Below are 19,097 nucleotides of genomic sequence, written 5' to 3' on the forward strand. Positions count from 1 at the left end.
TTTGGGAAATGCCCAGCCAATCTCTGCTAATAGCCTAAACTATTTCCTGAAGGTTTTTAACCTGACCTACTGCAAGTCCTACTGCATACTGGCATCTTTTCACATGGCTGTTTTCAGTTAAGTGTGAATTTCTCACCTCTATGTCTTTCCCTTGTTTGCAAGGACAGTAATGATGACGGTCTCAAAATTACAGTCAAGTGATTGAGAGCAGCCCTGCGGAGGAAGGACTTGGGGGCATTGGTCAATGAGAAACTGAACATGAGCCAGCTTCAGTGTGCGCTTGAGCCCAGAAAACAACCATCTTCTGGGCTGCATCAAAAGAAGCATGACCAGCAGGTCAAAGGAGGTGATACCGCCCCTCTACTCTGCTCTCGTGAGACCTCGCTTGCAGCACTGTGTGCAGTTCTGGTGTCCTCAACATAAAAAGGACATGGAGCTGTTGGAGCAAGTCCAGAGGAGGCCACAAGGATCATAAGAGGGCTGAAGCACCTCCCGTATAAAGACAGGCTGAGAAAATTGGGGCCATTCAGCCTGGAGAAGAGAAGCTGTGCGGAGACCTCATAGCAGCCTTCCAATATCTGAAGGGGGTTACAAGGATGCTGGAGAGGGACTCTTCATCAGGGACTGCAGTGATAGGACAAGGGGTAATGGGTTCAAACTGAAACAGGGGAAGTTCGGGTTAGATACTAGGAAGAAGTTCTTCCCTGTGAGGATGGTGAGGCACTGGCACAGGTTGCCCAGAGAAGCTGTGGCTGCCCCATCCCTGGCAGTGTTCAAGGCCAGGCTGGACGGGGCTTGGAGCAACGTGGTCTAGTGGAAGGTGTCCCTGCCCGTGGCAGGGGGTTGGAACTGGATGAGCTTTAAGCTCCTTTCTACCCAAACCAGACTGGGATTCTATGATTCTATAAAAATTATCAGAATTTGTCTGTGCAGCTCTCTGTAGTAACTCCAAGGTATACTTCTCCCTATACATAACCTATTAGGGTTTTTAATCTTCAAACCAACAGCTCTCCCCAACAGCCATGAGTTTTTAAACACTGGCAGATAAAAATGTCACTAAATCTTTTTGATGTCTGTAGCATAAAAAAATGTTTAATATTGCAAAGAAACAGCTCATGGCCCAAAACAAATCCAAATAACAGTCTTCAGTAACCTCTTAAGGGAGTGTTAAATATTCTGAGCAGATACACTGATGGTATAAGGGCACAGGCTGATCTGTCTATTTTAGATTGTTGTTTGGCATCAGCCATGTGGCCTAAATTTGCTTCCTTGGTTCATTATTGAAACGTATTTTCTTTTCTACATCTTTATTCAATGCTTTCGGGTCCCTGCACAAGCAAAGCATTCTGTTAGTTTCTTCCTTTGCATTAATCAAACGTGTCTTCTGTACTGGTTCCTCTATTTACAAATCAAGAAACTTGTTTAGTTTCTCTAACTCTCAATTTTCAAGCAAACAAAACTCAGGACACAAATTGTAGATTGGTTGTGCCTTTCCAGCTTTGTTCTTTATTCCATTAAGAGTTTCTGTATTCTCCGGAAGCCATCTCCAACTCCTCGACTGTACGCAACTGAATTCCTTTTATTTTCCTACTGCTGGGTTCTTGAGGCACTGTCTTGTTTCTGGCTACATATTTGGGTGTGTCTTTAGGTTCAAAACCTCTTACGGGGTTAATTTTTGCAAAATCAATACTCCTTAAATTTCTCCCTGCTATCCAATGTGGAAGTGGTTCAAAGCAGCACCAGGCTCAGACAGGACATTAGGAAAGTATTTCTTTATTGAGAGGGTGACAAAACACTGGCACAGGCTTCCTAGAGAGGTGGTTGGCGCCCCAAGCCTGTCAGTGTTGAAGAAGCATTTGGACAATACCCTTATGAACATGCTTCAACTTTTGGTCAGCCCTGAACTGGTCAGACAGTTGGACTAGATGGTTGTTGTAGGTCCCTTCCAACTGAAATAGTCTTTCTATTCTAAATAAAGGAGTAAATAAATACTGGAATGAATTATCTGTAAATACTCCTTATGAGCACAGCTTCCCTGGAGCAACAGAAAATAGTTTTGGGTACTAAGTGAACTTGGTAGTGTCAGAAATCATACAATCTGCTACTGGTCTTCCACAAACCCATTGATGGTTGATACAGGTTTGACTCTCTTGCCACTCTATTCCAGACAGATTCAGCTCTAAAAAATTTAACAGTTCTGGTTTTCTATTCAGTATAATTCTCTACAATTTATCTGATTCAGACATAATGAAGTGCTTAGTATAAAATGTCTGAAAGATGCCAGCTTTAACTGCTTTTGCATAGTAGTGCTGGAGTTCCTGCAGCCATTCTCCAAACTTTGATGTTTGGAGCTACATGACTTGAAGATATTATTCCAAATATTATAGAAACTATGTCATTGTGCTGTGAGAAAAAGGTAGACACAAGGTGTTCCTCTAAACAAAAACAAAGATGAGACTACTATGCTGCAGAGTCCTCCTGCTCCTTGAAGCTCTCAAAATAAAATGAGAACTTTGAAGAAAAATATTAGAAGCTATTTCATATTGCTCAAATATTTAATTACATGATTTTTCTTTCACCTCTTCGATTCTTCATCTTCTCCTACGGCTGTGAAATGCCTTCCTGACCTCTAACTTTCACCCTTCTCTGAAGTCTGTGCTCCTAATCCTGTGCTACAATACCTGGATGATTAATTGGCTTGTCAAACAAACCACTGTGTGCACTCAGCTACCATTATTAATCAATTAATCACTGCAGCAAAGAAAATGTTAATGCTATTCTATCACCTTCAGACAATTCTAGAACTGAAATAGGGAGTGGACTTGAACTTGAATTCCAACCTGACCCTGCACATGCATACCAACAGCAATAGAAAGCACAGGTTATTTATAATGTTGGGGTTTCTTTGTAGAGAGGTCACCAATAGCATATGACATTAAGGCCTCTTTAAGGAAATAAAAAGCACTATTATATACTTCTCTGCCTGGACTTGACCAATGACATCCTCACAAGAACTCATGGTGAGAAATGAGGGTCACAGTGGCATTATGGAGATGAGCAATGTCTATGAGCAACAGCCATTGTCACTCCCACAAATATCATTACATCAGGGGGATGCCCTGAAAGGAGCTTGTTTGACCTTTTGGAGATGGACCCTCTAGTCTCATCTTTCAGCTCTGGGTGCAGTAGGATGCCTGCTTGAGGCTGAACTTTCTTCCTTGCTCTAGTCTCTACTTACGCCCCACTTTTGCCTTAATGCTCTGCATCAACTCTGGCTCTTCTATTCTTCGTATTACTAATCACCCCCATTACAGCTAAACAACAATTAGAATGTTACAAAGATTTATTTACAGTGAACTAATTTGCCTATTTTACCTTAAAACTAACTAAAATACTCAGAAATAGATTTCCCTCCTCCCCCTGAAGAGTATTAGGCTTGATTCTTACATTAAATGTCTTCAGAGATGAGGAAGTGTAATTTATGGGCTATACAACATTCACAGTAAATCCATTGGCTTCAATGGCACCATTTGAGATTTACATTGTAGAGAGAGGGAGTTTTAAACTACAGACTTTGTTTTCATTCAAGATCAGAGGAAGGCACAGAAACTGCTTAATCTATCTTTTGAGCCAAATATCTCCTCAATTTACACCAGTATAGTTCTGAGATAGAGGGTTTGAGATGACAAAATGGTTATTTCAGATTTAGACAAGCCTAACTGGCAGCAGGTTTTAGCTCTTTGTCTTTTATGTATCTAACAAATTACATTTTTCCTAGGAAGATGCCTACTGCATTTTTGGTGTATTTGCTGGAGGAACAAGAGGCATATTGCTTTGATTCATTCTTATAATCCTTTCTAAGAATGTTACATATTTCCTTATTTATATTTAGACTGACTTTTTACAATTCTCAAGAGAGTGTGTGAAGTTTCAGAAGAGAGATGTTGAGAAAGGCATTTCTGAAAGGCTTTTCCATTGAAGAGCATTAATTTTGGTATTGCAAAAGAAATAGTAGTTCTATTGATTTTCAGTAACTTTTTCACCCTCTAGGAATAAAAAGTGTGTAGAGCTCCTGAGGTAGCCAGATTCTTTTATTAATAGTAATTATTGAAATATAGAGTTGGTGCAAAAATGTATTGTTTATGTGTTTTCCATAAAGTAGAGCAGGAGGTGTGGATACACGTGCACAGTAGGTTGGGGATGGTTAGGGGACACTGGTTTGGATGCAAGAAATAGTAAAACTCAAACAAATGACCTATTTTGTGACTACTAGTGAATGGAGTGTCTGTTCTTGACTTCACTTTTTACTGAACGGAGCTCCAGGAAGCATTCTTCTTGACCTGAGCTGGCAAATTACAATTGAATTAATAGTATAATCACACCCACGTTAAAAACCAGATGCTTTTGAATTTTTCAGTGACTCTCAAGGTAGGAATAGGACAAGTGCAAGAAACTGATTACAACATGCCTTTTAGTCAAAAGCTGAGGCACACTTCTCTGTTATTTAAGGCTGAGACAGACCATATTGCATTTGAAGATTGACTTGCATTTGCAGATTAAGACTTGCCTTTTTTGTTTATTTTTCTACCATTCACTTGTGCCCAACCCAAAGCACCAGCAGCACAGCACTTTATTAGAGATCCAGATGATCTGCTGGGGCAATTGTATTAGTAGGCATAAAAAGAGCAGAACTGACTTGCAGCCAGCACCAGAACTCAGAAGACCATCTCTAGAAGTTCTTCTACCCACTTCTTGAGTGATGGTAGATGGCTTCTTTTGCCTACAGAGCACACAACATTAACTTTAGGAATCCCTCAACTTTTGAGATGCAGAAAGATTAGATGGTTTCACTGTGCTCCCTCAGGCACACTAGACCAAGTGCAAATAACTTTCTGCCATTTAAGAAATAATAATAATAAAGACATTAGCAGAAAGACTCCCTCCAATTAAATAAATGGTAAATAAGGTCCAGTGGCAAAGTTCTATCTGGAAGACTGTAAAATTCTAGTAAGACTAATAAAATGTTATTGCCAATGTGGGAAGGAGGATGTTAAGAGTTAATCTGAAGGCTTTTTCAAGAAAAGTATTATTTAGGCTGTAGCTTGAAGCATGGCAAAGCTAAATAATACTTGATTGACTCGGTAAAACTTTAATTCAGCTTCTCTTTGTGTTATAGGTATGCACTGTATCAGAAGCTTGGCTATATATTTTTTTTATATAGGCCCTTTGCCTCATTCAAGGTGCAGAATGAGTGCAGAATGGTACAAGATTCAGTGTTAAACAAACAATCATGCTTCTGACACTTTCCTCTATATCAATTCTTGATTGATCAACTGGAATAAAATGCTCCTTATGTAGCTTTTCATCATATCAGATTACACGAGAGAGAAATAGTTACTGGGATGACTACTGGAGTGAGCATCTATCTGCTGCATTCCAAGGCTTTCAGCTGTGTGATCTGAACTTAAGCTTGCGGGTAGGAAACAATATCCTGGCTCCTCTAGACCTTTCTGTTCTCTCTCACAGTGCTAGTTATTCCTGAGGATTACTTACAGAAAGGGCACGTATTATACATACTGTGCACTGCATTCATTCTGTTCTAACAGCTAAGAGAGCCCACACATAGCAAATTACCTCAAAAATCGTTGCCAAAGTATTTGTTAGCAACTGATTTTTTCAGTTGGTAACAAGGTAACCTTGTCTTATTTTTATATAAGAAAACTGCCACCTTAAATGTCAGCTGGGCCACTGTGCAACAGGATTTGTAAAGCCATGATAGAATCCAATTATTAAAATGTGAGCATGCTAGAAATGAAATCTTAGTAAGATAAGAAAGAATTAGAAATTTAAAAGAGAATAGACAATTGAAACAAAAACGTGTCCATTGGGATTCCTTGGGGCTGATAAGAGTCTCTCAAGATATATCCTGAATGAAGAGCCCTTAGAACCTACAGAAAATACCCTAGGGGGAAAACCTTGACTTTTTAAATGGATCCATTCCTATTTTTCTACTAATATTGAATTTCATAAATGTTTTTCTCACCTATATTGACAAAAAAATTCATTACAAGCAGTGATCCCCTGTGGTTTAGATGAAGCGATCTTGCATTTATTGTTGACCAACATGTTCAAAATCAGGCTACAGAAATCACTACTATTGAAAATGGGGCAAGAGATGACCTCACTACATGACCTCATATTACTACTCCACCTCTTAAGGCAGAATCAATGGAAGTTTAAACATTCCTGAAGGGAAACCTGTCCAGTTTGCTCTTAAAACCCTCCACTGGCAGAGAATCATAATCTCTCTAGACAAACTGTCCTACTACTTAACTATCCTTACAACACAAGGTTTTCTTAATGTTTAACCTGCTGCAATTTAATCCCATAAAACTGGTTTAAAAATCATGAGATTTTAAAAGTAATATCCCTTGGGATTTTTCTATTATTTGCCTTCTAGTGTTTGATCCTTTCAGATTAACCTTTCCAAATGTCTCTTAGCAGTCATGAGAACTTGAAGCTTACTTTGTGAAAAGAAAATGGGAAGTTGAATTTCTTGGAAAATAATGTAAATCTGTAAACTGGGATTTCAAGAAAAATTAAAAAAAAAAAGAAAAAACATGCAAAATTGCAGGGCTTGTAATAAAAATGCAAGAGCAAGAAGCTGTCTGTGAGAAATATATGATGGCTGGTGTGCCAGATTTAGTCTAAATCAGAGTTAGCTATGCATTTATATAAATGAATACAAATTTAAGGTCTGGTTCAGGGCTCCCTTACACTTGTGAAAATAAGGAGAAGCATTGTTAAAGTCAACGAAGTGTGAACTGATGTAAAGTAAGAATGGATCTCATCCTTAGGAATGCAAAGTGGCTTTTTTTCTTGTAAAAGAATCCTTTTTTAAGATGTTTTCTACTGTTTCCACTAAAAATAACACCAGGCAAAAATCAGCATGCTATGAATGCAAACCAGATCAGCTGGAACAAGCAAATTTGGGGCTAGATTAACTTTTGAAAGCATCTCTAATGTTAACTAATGGGTGTTTCTGAAACCTATTTATTAGACAGCATTAGTGGAAAGAGGTAATCCTACTCTGCTACATCTCTGGGAAGTTATACATCTCTTCTTAAGGTTGTTCTCAGTGCAATTACTTACAACTTTAATTCTTCTAGATAAGGGGGGAAAATATTTCCAAAATCCAGTTTCAGTAGCACTTAATATATGCAATTGTTAACCTGATTAAAAGGCTGTGTCTCCCAGTTGTGCATTCATTGTACTGTTAGGGAAGTAAATTATCAGTGTAGTGCATTTCTCTGATTCCAGCGATCCCTCAGCTCATCAGTGTTGTGCACAGTGTTTTCATTTCCTGACGTAGGACTGAAGACAAAGGGCTGTAAAATCCTTAGTTGTGCTTAGATTTTCTTATGCAAAAATTATTTTCTTGTGCCTTCCAGAATCTGAAGGGGATCTACAAGGATGCCGGAGAGGGACTTTTCATCAGGGACTTCACGATAGGACAAGGGGTAATAGGTTTAAACTGAAAGAGGGGAGATTTAGATTAGATATAAGGAAGAAGTTCTTCCCTGTGAGAGTGGCGAAGGATGGGCACAGGTTGCCCAGAGAAGCTGTGGCTGCCCCATTCCTGTCAGTGTTCAAGGCCAGATTGGACGGGGCTTGGAGCAACCTGCTCTAGTGGAAGGTGTCCCTGCCTGTGGCAGGGGGTTGGAACTGGGTGGTCTTAAGGTCATTTCCAACCCAAACTATTCTGTGATTCTATGATTAGCTCCTAGCTGTTAGACTGCAACCGCTTCTTTCGGATGCTAGGACACTGCTGCTACCACCCACGCCCGAGGTACTCGGGAAATGGATTACTGCAATACACTGTCCATGGAAACAAAGCATGACTCAGATAAGAGGCAGAGTTGATGCAGAAGACCCTGAGCTGAAACATGGGTGGTGTTTTCCAAGTGCAATACAAATGATTGGCTTCAAGTCTGAAGACCAGCTGGACTTCGGAATAATGTCACAGCTGCAATTAGCAGACATGCTGAAACACCCTTGTTCCAAAGGATCTTCCATCAATGAGTCCTCAGGAAGGCATCCTGACTATCAGCCACCAATCCATTGATCTTCAGGACAAACTGCAAGGTTTGTCCCATCTTTTCTGTCACGCACTAGATGCCACTTGAGTACAACAAATGAAGAAGGTAAAGGGAGGTAACAGACTACAGAATGGAAAAAACAATTGTTTGTCTAGTTCTGCCACTGACATATAGACTGGAGAAGTCATTTTACTTCCTTGTGCCGCTATTTCCCTTCTTATCATTTGCCTATGGAACCAAGGGCAATTCCATGACCATCTACAACTGATATTTTCACTTTTAGAGTGATTACAACAAAAACAGGGATAGGAGAACAGATATGCCTTAGAGAAGTTTATCATTCACTGACTGAACCTTCATGCTCTTTTGCCCCAATACCTTTTCCTTGACATATGTATTCCCCCAAATATAAACCTAACACAGAAAGGGATGACAGACTGAGTTTATGAGATTTAATGTCCATGTTGGACTATTCTGCTAAACAACTAGTTTGAGGCACTTTTCCCAGATTCTAGTAGTCAATAATCCCAAACCTTTGAGTGCCAGAGTCTGTATCCAGACAGTTGTGTTTTATTGCCATTTGACTTACCATCAATGCAGTTGTGTGATCCCTGGTTGTAAACATTCCTGATTTTGGCTTCCATTATGGCCTGAGAAAGAAAAAAGTATATATGTTAGTACATGTTTGAAACAGTACCGCTTTTTATTTGTTTTAAACTTCCTGCCTGATAATTTCATTGGGTCCCCTGTAGTTTTTTCTTTATATGAAAGATAAATAATTATTACCTTGTAACTTTTCCCTTACTTTCATGATTTAATGGACTTAGATTATATTTTCCCTTCACTCATCTCTTTCTCTAGCTGTATATTCTTGTCTCACTGTTTTCTTGTATGAAAGCTGTATTTTTCTGTATATCTTCTCACATGCTAACAGAACTCAATTGCTTACAATGGATTTATACAATAGCATAGTCTCTATGTAGGAGCATTATACAAATGAAGTGAGGCCCTGATTTTGGATCAGGTTTATGCACATTACAGTAACAAAAACAATTACTGTACGAGGTAATGTTCATAGATATGCCACTTGATAACCCGGGTTGATTAGTCTTTGATTTCAGTCAGACCATTTTTGGAAGAAGTATTGAGTTTTCTTCACACTAGTGCACACATTTCTAAGAGATGACAACATTGTTTTGAGCTCTAGATCTTTGCTTTAAAACTAGTGCTGATATAAATCCAAATAAGTAATGAAATAAGAAATACATTCTTTTCCTTTCTCAGTTCTCAGCAAAGTGCTCTGTTGTACAAATTACTAAAATGCTTAGTCAAGGTTTATTCTATGGAATTCAAACACTTGGAAGTGTGTCAAGAAACTATACTGTGAGCACCACACACAAGGGTATTTTGGAAAGGAAGACAGTGACCTAAAATTCATGCCAAAGAGTCATTCAGATGAAATATGACTTCCCTATAAGTTTTTGCATACTTTTGACCCCTTTTCAAGCTTGCTCAATACCATTTTATACAGCAGACTTTCAGAACTGCAGTTAGGGAGAAAAGGGGGAGTTGTCATTGTGCTTCATGCTCACCACAATTAAAGAAATCAATTTGAATGAAAGGCATAACTGACCAAGATAAAACCTACCAGGTAATCCCACTGTATGAAGATTCTAAAGACACTGTAACATATGCACACACAGAGAGGCACGTGCATGGACACATACACACCATACCATGGGACGATGTGTAGAAGGGAATGGGATTACAAAGTATGACAGTCTCATTTTGTGTTACAATAAACACTAATTTTTCATGAAGACACATGCGTAAGGTGAAGGTCCAACACAGACAGTACGTAAAATGAACATCTGTGTTCCTTACCTAGCACAGGAATATGCTGGAAAGCAGATTTGACTGCTACCACCGTGCTGCGTCTCTCGTTTCTACCCAGTAGCTTATTTGAGAGTAAAGGCATAAAGGAATAAAGACAGTGCCTGATGTTCTCCCTGTGTGTCTGTTCCTTAGCTGTGATTCAAAGAGACACCAGCAAAACACAACCCAAACAAAAGCAGATGCTCAGAGAGAAAGAGTCTGATTGATTTTCATTAAATGTTCTAGATGTTTCTTTTCTGTTACAGCATGCCAGTGACCTACAGCACATAATAAGCAAAGAAAAAACTCAGGCATCACAGGTCAGGTAACCATTTCACTGAGAGTACTGAAACAGAACTCTTGCTGGACTGAATTTATTCATAGTCTGTAATGCATTAGTTTCCTTTTTGCCCACTTTAAATTAGGCATGAACAGATTAAAAGACTGCCAGGCTGGAATGCCTCCCAAGCATTACATTCCCATTTTGTGCTAAAATAAACTAAACCCAGCTAGTCTCTTGAGCAACTCACTGGTCTGGGCCACTAGTTTCTCATTAGTATAGAAAATTCAAATGCTTGTAGTAATACTTCTTTCTGGACTTTGTTTGTTCACCTTGTTTCCAAAAAAACAAGCAATGCAAAAATGTCCAGGACTTACACTTCAGCATTCATAACAATATGACAGAGACCAACTTCTGTGGCATTAAGCAAACAGAGAAACATTAGTCTGGAAAGATCCCAACAGAGGAGTGAAACCCCTTCTCTGCTGCTAAAAACAGTGAGGCAAAACCTGATGTAGGGCAACCTCCTTTTGTATGGGCACACTCCATTTGTTATGAAAAATAGCCCAATTATGCTCCATTTCAGCATGCAGAAAAATGATCCAACCATGCCATCATAGATAATAAATTCAACATGTATAAATGGTCCCACCACAATTAGTTGCTAGACTGAGGCAATTTAGCCCAAAAGAAAACTAATAGTTCTAGTACTCACTGCTGAGAGATATAAGTCATCGGTGTAGCATGACTATATCCCAGTTCAAACCCCATTACTGAGAGGAGTAAAAGGAAAAGAATTGGATTTCTTCATAAATGTGTGACACAAGCAGAAAAGCTCCTACGTAGCATAGGTAGATGGGAGAGGAACTCCTAGTCTATTCACTTGACATATCCTCCAGACCTCAGAATCACAGCTGGACAAAGTGGATAAAGAAAAAGCTTCCTAAAAGAGCCGTTCTTTTAACTCTTAAGCTTCTAGTCTTTCTCATCACTATCCCCAGGTACCTGTGGCCTTCAAGTAGCAGAAAGCTAGGCTGATAATCTGAGGTTATAAAGCAGTTCACACCCTAACGCACACATGGCAGTTGCGCTCCAGTAAGCAGAAGCTACCCTTTCCGTCCCGGAATCCATTAGCTAGGAGCTAAAGTGTGAGCTGGCTTCTCTTTAAGGATAAAAATTTCCTAATCTCAGTAGCAAAATGCAGGATGCCAGAGTTTTTATGATGTGTTATAAGAAAGTCTATTACGATTTATTTCAGGCTTTCTTACACAGTTCCTGTACTGATGTGAGGTGGTCTCTTACCATTTTGAAGATGCTTTCTTGCCTAAAGTTTCTTTTCTGAAAAGAAGAATATGAAGTTTGAATCTGAAAATGCTCCAGAGTCATTTACCTTATGATTTAAGATTTAAGAAAGGAAAAGCCTGAAGAAATAATGGGTGCTGTACCAACAACAGAATTCAATTAGAACATACGGTTCCCAGTTCTGCTGTAAACCCTGCTCAGGAGAGGTACATTGAAACAGTATAACAAACTCTGCAGAGATTAGAATCTTGTTAAAGGAGCAGAGACATAATGATCTATTAAAAAAAATCCAGATTTGACATCTGGATTATAAAGGAAATGTGACCAAGTGCTAGATTCTGGAAAGCACAGAGAAAACTCTAATGGCCTCTCCTGTCTGACAGCGCTGTTGCTGCTGAGTGACAGGAGATCACCTAATGTATTGATGGCTGTGGACCTTTTTCCACGTATCTGAGAGAGCCAGAAAAAGAATGAGACAGAAAGAAGCCCATGTGCAGCATGCTGATCAGGTAGACAGAAGAGGTCTTATGATTCTTTTTAAGTCTAGTGCTTCTGAAGGGACACATTTAATGTTTCAGATCTGCTATCACCCCCTGGAGAAACATTAGCATTTCTGGGCAAGCACTCTTAACCATGCTTTATATTCTCTTCCAGCGTAGCAGTTACAGTACTGCACCCAATGCTACCTAGAAGTTGGATTACCAACATGTCCGAAAATGTATAAACTTTGCCATGTATGCCAATAGTGAAGCGGTGGACATGTAAATGTGCAGAGAACTCGAATGTCATAAAACCGGGCGTGCTGGGCCCCTTGAATTATGCATAATTTTGCCCCTGAATACTCAATAAGAAGTTCTAATTCCCTTTTGCTGTGAAGCAAAACAAACTGCATCACAGGTTGTTGTATACACCTTTGAAAAGTCCTGCATATAATAGACTAGCTGCATTGCTGATTGATACTCTCTCTGTAGTATTTCCACTGCAGGCAGGAGAAAGTGCATCTCCTTTTCTTTCAGTTTTATTTAAAACCCACATTACAGAGATATTTTGCAAACTGCATTCAAAAAAGCCTCTTGATTATCCCGTCATGATGTAGTTCCCATGGAGGCAGTAAATAATATCTTCTAAATTAGTGTCTTAGCCCCTCAAATTTGACTGTATAAACATTCTGTGTTCCTTGTTACTCTTGTTGGGAACTATATAGATTACCCTGATAAACCAGGTGGATGTACTTATATGTACTATTGTAACATCACTGTCACACAGTGGCTGCTGTGCTTTTCTTCCTATTTGAAATTTCAGCATCCAAAAAGTAACTAGAGCTTGGTTTCTTTTCCTTCAGGAGTGGAAAAGCTCATCAGGCAAAGGAAAAACAGCAACTATTAAGACAATGCAGGCCATTATAAGAGGTGTAGATCCCACTGGGAGAGTCCCTCTCTGGTAAAAAAGGAATGTTCTCCATGCAGACCAGATAAATACCTTTCTTTCACCTTTGACATTTCACATTCAGGGATCCACTTCAAGGCTATGAATTAAGTGTGTGTAGCCTTTGGCAGCTTGACATAAAAAGCTACTTTGACAGACACTTCCAACCCATGCATGATAGCTCCTGTTTTGGTCAGTTCATTGAAACTGAACCAGTAGCCAGTAGTCAGTGACTAGCGCTGTGCTGTATCCTGGGCTGCATCAAAAAGGAGTGTGACCAGCAGGTCAAAGGAGGTGATACTGCCCCTCTACTCTGCTCTTGTGAGACCCCCTTTGCAGCACCATGTGCAGTTCTGGTGTCCTCAACATAAAAAGGACATGGAGCTGTTGGAGCAAGTCCAGAGGAGGCCACAAGGATCATAAGAGGCTGGGGCACCTCTCATATGAAGACAGGCTGAGAATAGAATCCCAGACTGGTTTGTGTTGGAAGGAACCTTAAAGCTCATTCAGTTCCAACCCCCTGCCATGGGCAGGGACACCTTCCACTAGACCACGTTGCTCCAAGCCGCATCCAACCTGGCCTTGAACACTGCCAGGGATGGGGCAGCCACAGCTTCTCTGGGCAACCTGTGCCAGTGCCTCACCATCCTCACAGGGAAGAACTTCTTCCTTATATCTAACCTAAATCTCCACTGTTTCAGTTTAAACCCATCACCTATTGTCCTATTGCTACCGTCCCTGATGAAGAGTCCTCTCCAGCATCCTTGTAGGCCCCCTTCAGATACTGGAAGGCTGCTCTGAGGTCTCCATGCAGCTTCTCTTCTCCAGGCTCAACAGCCCCAATTTTCTCAGTCTGTCTTTATACGGGAGGTGCTCCAGCCCCGTTATCATCCTTGTGGCCTCCTCTGGACTTGCTCCAACAGCTCCATGCACACAGCACTCCAAGTGGAGTCTCAACAAGAGTAGAGCAGAGAGGTAGCATCACCTCCTTCGACCTGCTGGTCACACTCCTGATGCAGCCCAGTACACGGCTGGCTTTTTGGGCTCAAGCACACAGTGAAACTGGCTCATGTTCAGTTTCTCATTGACCAACACCCCCAAGTCCTTCTCCGCAGGGCTGCTCTGAATCTCTTCTACACCCAACCTGTTGCTGTGCTTGGGATTTCCCCGACCCAGTGTTTCCTGCCTCTAATGATAAACGATTGCCTGAAGATGCAGTTTTGAACTTGAAAAAGTTGCAGCTGCAGTGAACCAGATTCCCAAGTTCCTACAGAAATTCATGAAGTGTTGCAAATAGCTGTATCTCTGTAACTAAATTATGCCTCTTAGTTGTCTGAAAGTTTTAAAAACTATGAAGTGATACCTCTGCTCAAAATGCTAAGCACATTTTCCTGAATTTCATGAGAAACTGAAATGTTTAAACATATTTGTGTTTGAGCTTTCAACGCAGTTTTTGGCATAGAAACAAATCTGAGTAAAAGTAATGGGTAATACTGAAAACCTGAACATCAGTGCTCTGATTATTTTTTCTTTTAGCAACTTGATTCTATGAACTCGATAAAAATAAAAATTTGGGGGTTGGAACTGGACGATCTTGAGGTCCTTTCCAACCCAAACCATTCTATGGTTCTATGGTGACTTTGTGTTTTTTCAGAGACGAATGAGCTGAGGTTAGGTTTTTCAGCCAGGTGCTCATCTAATTTTCAAATTGAAGATGATACCATGATTTGGGCCCATCTAATCTTGCAACATATCAAAAAAGTAACTGGACAACTCTATGGAAAAAAACTGGGTCCTGCACACAAGCCACCATAGAATCAAAGAATAGTTTGGGTTGGAAGGGACCTCCAAAACTCATCTAGTCCAACCCCCCTGCAATGAGCAGGGACATCTTCAACTAGATCAGGTTGCCCAGAACCACATCCAGCCTGGCCTTGAATGTCTCCAGGGATGGTGCATCTGCCACTTCTCTGGGCAACCTGTGCCAGTGTTTTACCACCCTCACTGTAAAGAATTTGTTCCTCGCATCCAGCTTGAATCTCCCCTCTTTTATCAGCTGGAGTCACAAGAGTTTTGGATGAATACTAAAGATCAAGTCTTAATAAATCCAAACAAGGGCATTATGGTATCATTCATGAAGTAAAACTCCATATAGAATAGAACACAGAAGTTCCGATCACAAACAATTATAAATAACAGATAAATCCTCACTATGCCTGCAGTAACAGAGCCCAAAGGCTCACTTTGGTAGTATCCTGGGCCTCACTGAAAGAAGTTAACATTCACATTAAGTTTTGTTGATCTAGGATACAAAAACCATAGAATGACAGAATCACCCAGGTTGGAAAAGACCTTTAAGATCATCAAGTCCAACCTTTACCCCCGGGCTGTCAAGTCCACCACTAAGCCATCGTTTATCAGTAAAACATTTATCAGTTATCAGGACTGCAGCTGCACTAAAATATTCTGAGTTTTCTTTTTAATTATTTAGTGTCACTACCAAATGTCTGTTTCCTCAATTCTTTTCACTTTCTCCTTGGTGTTTTTCCTCTTATTGGTACTCTCCTCTCCTCCTTTTTTTCTTTTAAATAACAAAATGGAAGCACAAAAATGGTAGGTATGCAATATGAATTGCGAAAAGCTCTTGTAACAGAATTAAAATCAAGGAAAGGTTTAGACTGGATTTTAGGAACAATTTCTTCCCCAAAGGGTGGTCAGGCATTGGAACAGGCTGCCCAGGGCAGTGGTGGAGTCACCATCCCTGGAAGTGTTCACAAACCATGTAGATGAGGCCCTCAGTGACACAGTTTAGTGGTGGCCTTGGCAGTGCTGGGGAACGGTTGGACTTGGTGGTCTTAAAGGTCTTTTCCAACCTGGTTGATTCTATGATTCTATGAAACACAACGATTTTCTGAGGGGAAGATAAATCATAAAAGACTTCTCACATACAAAACATAGAGGAAAAATTCAAATATTTCCCTTTTTTTTTTTTCCACAAAACATTACATCAAGTTGTTAACTTCCCATTCCAACAGCATGGCAGCTGTGAAATGTGGCAGGAGGGAGAAGAGGTGGTGAGCTGGCGGAGCCCACAGGAGATGGAGAGTTGGCTGTCTTTGTGATCAGAATTACTCCTTCATGAGAACATTGGGGTGACATTTTGTGCAAATTATCCTCCTGACAATTCTCTGGTGTAATTCCAGAATTGCCAGAAAGATTAAATATGACTTCATGTGGCCTAGAACATCCTCCCTATCAGCTGTCTGTAACCTTAGGAGCTTTGCCCCAGAGTTCATGTGTTTTCTCATAGGACGGAGCTCCTGTGGGTAGCTAGTGCATCTCACAAGAGAGATTTAAACAAGCCCGTTTCAAAAGACAAAACGTTATGAAGCAGTAAAATCTACTGCAGCAGTCTTCATCACTTGGGTACAACAGCACTGTCTGCAGTTTGAGAAACCAGGAAAATAGAGAGATGTCCATTGATATTTTTCATTTTCTGGAACTAGCCTTCCCGTGCATGAAAGATTTCATATTGTTAATGCTACCCATTTTTGTGGCCTGGTGTACTCCTTGTCAATACAGAAAGTCTAATTCTATTTTCTCTCTCATACAGGCCTAATTCAACTTGTTTCCCTGGTAAAGGTAAGCACAACTTATTCTCTTTCAAAACTGAAACTTAAAAGGATTCGTCGAACTGCATCTGAGTCTGTGTTTCTTGCCCAGCCCCAAAATCCTTTTCTCTCTCTGAGAACAATGTAGTGACAGTGACAGAAGCAAAAATGATGGCCTAAAGTCTTATTTCTACATATCTATGTTTATCTGTCTGTATAATGCTGTGCAATAATGAATTAAGAAATGTGCTGAATAGCAAACAGTAGGTGAACTTTGCAAACAGCCTGTTCCAAAAGCAGGAAAATTTCAGGTTAAGTATTACCTTCGAGTGATTTAATGTTCTATTAATGAGACAGTAATTTCTACAAGAACTCGTCTCCCTCCTTTGACCTTTGGATTATTCAGTATTGCTTTAATACGGTAACCATTTGAAGTCAGCTTTTCAGGTTCCTCCAATTGCACATCTTCAGAATAAATCTCCAGTTCAGTGTGGTATTAAAAAGGTTAATGCAGGTTAATTCAGAAGGGTTTAGTCAGAACAGAACAGTTAGAGCACCTCTGCTCTTTTGTATTGCCTTATCTGGAGTGTCCAGCCTGGTCAGCTTATCTTTCATTACACTGCCTTGAGCCAGCAACCTGTCATGATAATATGCTTGGGCTGGGAGGTCAAAGAATGTAACTCCTGCAGGACTTGGCTAGCAGAGAGCCACACATGGTTTCAGTTCTGGAAACACCTTACAAGACAGACCACCTTGTAATATCCAAACTCCTTCAAATCTTGAACTTTAGGCAATAGATGGCAGTGTTGGACTAAAAACTTTGGCTGGCAAATGAAGGTGACTTCAGGGTTCTGCTGATGGCACCCTGTGTCACTGCTGCAAGAAAAGTGCACCTCTTCCATCCTCAGAGCACAACCCAGTTGACCCTCACCCCACCAGCGCTGGGAGCTCCCTCCCTGGGTTCACTGTCCTCTTCAGTAGCTGCATCAAGGGAGAAACAGTCTCATCCTTTCTCCACTCTCCTTTTGGTCTTTTGTTTGTTGTCTGATGATTAATAGCTCTGCATGAGTAATAACAAAAGAGAAAAGTTACTGGTGTGTTCTGCTGTTATTAAACAGCAGACAGATTAAATGCTGTATGATGCTGAGTTTCCTAATGAGAGTATTTAGTCAAATTTGTTTCCCTCTGTTGTGTATTTTTTCATGCTAGTAGAGAGACTCCATTAATCAATAGGTTTTACAAGGGACTATGTATTTTAGCAGCAAGTTGTCAGTTACAGTTCTTTTTTACTTGGTTTGTCCTCCAGCACTGCTTACTTCATTGTTCCCTATTAATCAAAGCAGCAGAGGTGAGGACAGCTAGGAATGTGCTGGATGTTTCTGTTCACTCATTTATGCTGTGATTTGTTAGCCTTCCCATCCCTCAGAGCCTTCCTCCCCTTACTCAAGTAGGTCTACGTCATCATCCCCAGGGCTACAAGAAGAAAGTGCTGATTTCTAATTTCTACTGAGCTGAAGTCTCCATTTTTTAGTACAGCAACGAAAGCCTCTGTTTTGCAGTTTTGGGTGGTTCTGTACTCAGACGTTAAAAAACTGAAGCTCACAGCCCCCTCAAAGGCAGGTCAGCCTTGTTTAATTTGGCAATGGAAGCCATAAGATGTGGATGTTAAGTGTCTCGTCCACAGCCACACAGCAGCTCTGAAGCAGAACAGGGACAAGGACATAGACTCCGCACCTCTCAGTTTTGTTTCTTCTCATCTTCTTTCCCCATATTTAGTCACCAGCTGTACGAAGATATCTGATCTTAAAAGAAATCTTAAAAGGCAGAAAGCTAGTCCAGGTCCCAGTGACAAATAGAGTCATTGAGCAATGCTGACCAACTACACTTCCCAGATGGAAAGATCACATTTCCCTCACCAAAATTCCTTCTCTCCTTTGCAACAAAGCCTATGTGTAGATCTCAATGGTTTCTTTGCATTCATATTGGCTTTCCAGATACTTTATTCCTTTCACTTTCAAGTGGCAAGTGCTGTAAATGAAGACACTTCCATAGTGAAATATGGAGAAAATTCAGATTCTTGAAACAGAACACTCATAGCAAAACTGCTTAGAGTTTGGGCTTGAAGTATCTTGGCAAGGTGATGAAATGCCAGGGTTTTTACTCAAAAAAAGAGTGCGATTGATCAGGAACTCAAGAACTTTGCAATGGTAGTCTGCTCCTATTTCTCTCTCGCCTTTATGTGCAGGCCTCACTCCTTGAGAACAGAGGATATATAATAACAGCACACTGTAACTAACTGTCCATTTGGAAATTGCTTTGATGTAGCCTGTGCAAAATGTTGTCTGGGCTCCTGCAATGTTATTGCTTTCCAAGTCAATCTGAAACAGATTGAACAAGGGTGAAAGATTCAAGTGCATGGCTGTGAAGAGAGACACGGGGGATCACAAGGATGTAGAAAGATTAGAGTGACTGAGAGAAACATATACCTGTGAATATGTTAAGGTT

At 40.3% G+C, this 19,097-nt stretch overlaps 1 pseudogene; it reads right to left on the reverse strand.

Moving 5' to 3' along the window:
• Positions 1–17,517, reverse strand: part of LOC115606402 — a 267,119-nt pseudogene extending 249,602 nt beyond the window's left edge.
• Between the last annotated feature and the right edge of the window lie 1,580 nt (positions 17,518–19,097).

The sequence above is a fragment of the Strigops habroptila genome, chromosome 4 (assembly GCF_004027225.2).
Source record: "Strigops habroptila isolate Jane chromosome 4, bStrHab1.2.pri, whole genome shotgun sequence".
Taxonomy (NCBI): domain Eukaryota; kingdom Metazoa; phylum Chordata; class Aves; order Psittaciformes; family Psittacidae; genus Strigops; species Strigops habroptila.